This window comes from Saccostrea cucullata, unplaced genomic scaffold, assembly GCF_032062105.1.
Source record: "Saccostrea cucullata isolate Sc308-1 unplaced genomic scaffold, CSIRO_AGI_Scuc_v1 ctg23659, whole genome shotgun sequence".
In the NCBI taxonomy this organism is placed as follows: domain Eukaryota; kingdom Metazoa; phylum Mollusca; class Bivalvia; order Ostreida; family Ostreidae; genus Saccostrea; species Saccostrea cuccullata.
In genome coordinates, this window is record NW_026941607.1 from 1 (window position 1) to 5,000 (window position 5,000).

At 33.6% G+C, this 5,000-nt stretch overlaps 1 non-coding gene across 1 annotated transcript; it reads right to left on the reverse strand.

The window, feature by feature from the left end:
* Positions 1–243: 243 nt before the first annotated feature.
* Positions 244–430, reverse strand: LOC134258167 (U2 spliceosomal RNA). Its single transcript, XR_009990103.1, has one exon. It is a non-coding gene; the product is annotated as a U2 spliceosomal RNA (small nuclear RNA).
* Between the last annotated feature and the right edge of the window lie 4,570 nt (positions 431–5,000).

Sequence of the window (5,000 nt, forward strand, 5' to 3'; positions counted from 1 at the left end):
CTTTTCTTTCTTTTTATTTTTTCCTCTCCTTTTGTAATTTCTGTCTGGAATGGAAATCTGCAAAATAAAGATAAAACACATGTATATGGAAATAAAAATCAATGTATTTCAGAATAAGATGATTTGAAAAAAGGAATGTTTATATGTGGTACGTGAAATACATGTAATTTGATATAGAGTTATAAAAAGAAAGACGAGAGAGAGAGAGAGAGAGAGAGATGAAAACTGCTATTGATTTTTGAAATAAAGTGGGCCGATCCTGGAGGTACTGCAATACCAGGCCAACCCGTGGCGAGAGCGGAGCAAGCCCCTGACATCTCACCTCAGACCAAAAATCAGTTTAATATCGTAGTTCCCATGTAGGGAACGTATCAGATATTAAGCTGATAAGAACAGATACTTTTTTTTTTTTTTTGAATAAAATATTTATTGCACATATACATAATACAAATTATGTAAATTTATAACAAATAGATATGAAATTAACAAAGTTACTTTGTGACAAAGTATAATATAAGGTTAAAAATCTGATAAAAACAAACGTGACACTTACTGACCTCTACGATCTACAACACAGAAAAACATGAATGAAACAAAAACCGGTTTGACAACATAGAGTACGGAGTACGACACAGACAATACAAGGAATTTACACACTGATGTTAAGATTAAGGTCGCCGTTATCAATTGAGCAAAACAGGTGCGTGGAAGCCCAGTATTTGTGAAATTTGTTTACATTAAATCGGTAAAAATCGGCTTGTATTCTTTGAATTAATTTATTGATGTACATTAAAATCATTCTATTAGAGTTAATGTCCTTCTTTTCAAACTTAATAACACATCGTACTTGCCAAATAATAAAACACATTAATGAAATTAAATATAGACACAAGGAATCAGTTTCCGTACTTAAAAACGTTATTGGAAAATCATGAAAGCGAATATGTGACAAGTTAAATCTTGAAAACTTATTGTTTGTTATAATATTTAACCAGTTTTTAACAATGGAAATCAAAGGCTTCACAAAAGTACATTCATAAAAAAGATGACTTATAGTTTCGACGTGAATTTTACAAAGTGCACATTTATTATTTTTGTAAAAACCAATATTATGCATATAATAGGATACAGGTATAATTTCATGTATAATCCTGAACATTATATCTCTAACATTTTTATCTATAAAATCATCATTCAATCTTTGAAAAACTACTTCAAAATTGACACTAGGAAATATACTGATTACACGTGGAGTTGTAACAATATTTTCTAATAAAATTGTATAATAAAATTTTGTTGTCATGTTACCAAACGAATACATATAATTATCATTTTCAATCTGTAAAAAATGTTTTAAATCTTTTAAACATTCCTGATAAAATTCTGGTATAACCTCTGAATGAGGTCTATTATTACTAGCAAAACTTGGTTGAAATGTTCGTAAACTTAAACCAACCCAATAAACAGTAAAGAAAACATATTTTGAAACATCATTTTCTAAAATATTTTGCAAATGCTTTAACCTTAAAGACTGTAATTTTAAACTAATATTCACAATTTCCAAACCCCCGTTTTTCCTATAATTATAGCAAACAGTTCTTTTTAATGGTTCCGCCGTACTGGGCCATAAAAATCTAAAAATAGCTTTTTCGAATTGTTTTAAGTAATGATCCGGTAAAAGACAGACAGATCCTACATACCATATTTTAGAACAGGCTAAAACTTTTACGACAATTGACTTTTCTACAAAAGACAAATACCTCTGTTTCCATAAATTTAAAGTTTTAATAAATTTCTTGAGAATCGGTTGCCAAATATCATCAGAAGTAAGATTATTACCAAATTTAACCCCTAAAAGTTTACAATTTTCAACCCATGATATGCCGAAAGGATGGTCTGACCTATTTTTCCATTTCCCTAACCAAATACCTTTTGTCTTCTGTAGATTGAGTCTTGCACCCGAGGCGCGTCCATACAGCGAGCACCAATACAGTACTCGCTCTATGGACGCGTCACAGGTACAAATAGCCAAACTATCATCTGCGTATAAAGATAATTTACTAGTTTTAGAAGATCCTGGTAGCTTGATGCCTGAAATTTGTTCGTCTTCCCTAATTTTGATGGCGAACGGTTCCAAAACTAAAACATATAATAATGGGCTCAGGCTGCACCCCTGGCGCACCCCCCTATGTAACAAAATAGGTTCCGAAATGTGATTATTAACTATAACTGAGGAACATACATCAGTATATAAAGTTTTAATCCATCGAATGAGAGAAGGCCCGAAATTATAAGCCGAAAGTGCTTGAAATAAAAAGTCATAATTAACGCGATCAAAAGCCTTCTCTTGATCTAAAGAAATAAAAGCCACCGGGGCTTGTTTTTGTTCACAATAATCAATAATGTTCCTCATTAAATGTAAATTATCAAAAATGGTGCGCCCTGGCACGGCGCAGGTCTGATCAGGGTGAATAATATTTTCTAAAACTTTTTTGACTCTATTTGTAATTACTTTAGATATCAACTTATAGTCGTAATTCAACAATGAAATAGGTCTATAATTTTTTACATTTTCAGAATGCTCTTGATCTTTACAAAGTAAAGTAATATAAGATAATTTCTGACTATCTGATAAATGTCCTTCTTGAAAAGTACAATTCATAACTTCTAATAATGGGTCAATAAGTATATTTATAAACGTAGAGTAAAATTCTTTAGTAAGTCCGTCTGCACCGGGAGACTTATTGTTGTCCATATCGCGGAGTGCTATTATTACTTCTTCTTTTGTTATGTGACCTTCACAGCTGGCCGAAATATCATCAGGTAATTTTGGCACGCGTTGTAAAAAATCGTCAGCTAAATCCTGATCAATACCCTCGTCCGTGTATAATTTAGAATAGAAATTCTTAAAAACACCCAAAATATCGCCAGAATTTGTATAAGTATTGGAAGACTCGGTAATTTTTGTAATAGTTTTCTGTTTGGCTCTTTTAATTTCCTGTTGAAAAAAGAATTTGGACGGTTTTTCCTCATTATCTAAACTTTCAGCTTTTGACCTAATTTTCGAGCCGGTATAATTTTGTAGCTGAAACTCTTTAATTTGACTTTTAATTTCCTTTAATCTATCTATAAACTGACCAGGATTTTTATTTTCGAAATATTGCATTTGATAATAAGACTTTTCTAATTGTCGTAAAACGTTACGCTTAACATTAGATTTTTTCTTACAATAGTGAATAGTAAAATTTTTAATTTGTTCTTTTAAATGATCCCATAGCTCTAAATACATGTCAAACCCCTCTATTAATTCAGTCCAATATTTAGTAAATTGTTTAATGAAAGTTTTATCTTGTAATAAAGAATTGTTAAATTTCCAGTATCCCTGCCCAAAATTAATTGTATCAGAATTTGAAACATGAATTTTTAATAATACAATGTCATGGTCACTATGACCAAAAGGAATATTTTGAATACTTGTAATATTTTTACATAAAACCTTAGATACATAGAATCTGTCCAACCTACACGCGACATTTGAAGAAGTCCAAGTAGTTTTAATTACATTAGGATATAAAAATCTAAAACAATCACTAAGTTGGAAATCGTTAATAATATTTTTTAAGTTGTCGCTACCGACGCTACCGTAAATGGGGTTTCCCCCGATCTTATCTAGCTTTGTATTTAAAACACAATTAAAATCTCCCCCCATTATTAAATGCCTATTACATAATAATAAAGGATATAATTCTTCAAAAAACATAATTCTATCTTTCTCATTATTAGGAGCATAAATGTTAATAATTCTATAATTCATATCATTATAAGTAACATCTACATACACTAATCTACCATCCATGTCTAAATGAAATTTTTTAACTACAATATCAGGATTTAAAATAATTATTCCGACTCCTCTACTTCTGTTAGATCCAAAACTAAAATAACATTTATCTGTATTAAATATAGATTTTATCGCTAAAACGTTATTTATATTATTAAAATGGGTTTCCTGAAGTAATACAATAGAGATCTTTTCCTTTAAGCATTGAGTAAATAATTCAGACTTCGACGGGTTATTTAATAGGCCGTTTATGTTCAAGGTTGCTAAAGTCAAGGACATTGTGAGTGGTATTTAAAAAGGACAGGTAGAAGAGCCGGTATTAATGGAACAAAAGAATTTAGACACCTGGTCTGAGACAAATAAAAATCTCGTGAAATAGAACTCAAGTGAACTAAACATGAATAACAAAAAGTACACAGAGAATGAGAACAGAAACTTAAACAAAACAAAATAATAATGAACAGACACAAACAAAAAGAACAAAATAAACATAACTAAAACACAAATTATAATATAAGTAATTAAACAAAACCAGGAAAAGTTCCTTACGTAATTTTGGAGAGTCCAGGGACAGGCCGAGTCGTTTTCCAGGGAATATACCGCCGCCATAGTCCATTAAACAATCAGTTCATTAGAAAAGTTCACTTACACTCTATCTGCACGGCTGGGCTGGGCAGATAGCGGGCTCAGGGGTTCATCTCGCGTAAAATCGCTCACCTTGCGCTTCCTACTCTTAACAGTCTGAAACTCCCCATCGTCCTCGTCTGTCTCCGCCTCCATCTGCTCAGCCCAGGATTGCGTCTGGGGGGACACCACAGTGTCACCCCCTGGGGTACCCAGCTGGGTACCACTCAGTAATTCGTTCACAAGGGAGGAGTCGCCCACGGACTCCCCCTCTGCAGGAGAACCACCCCGGTCCTCCTGGCCTGTCTGTGAGGGGTCAGCAGCTACTGACCCCCCCTGGGGACCGTCATGGTCCTCCGTGGGACTGGGGGAGTCCGAGGACTCCTCCTCCTGAGACGTGCCAACTGTCTCCTGGGGCTTACTGACAGCCCCTGTCTCCTGGGGCTTACTAACAGCCCCACCTCCTGAGACTTACTAACAGTCTCAGGAGGATTTTCCACAGCCTGGGGATTCTGTCCCCCTTGTTTATCAGCAG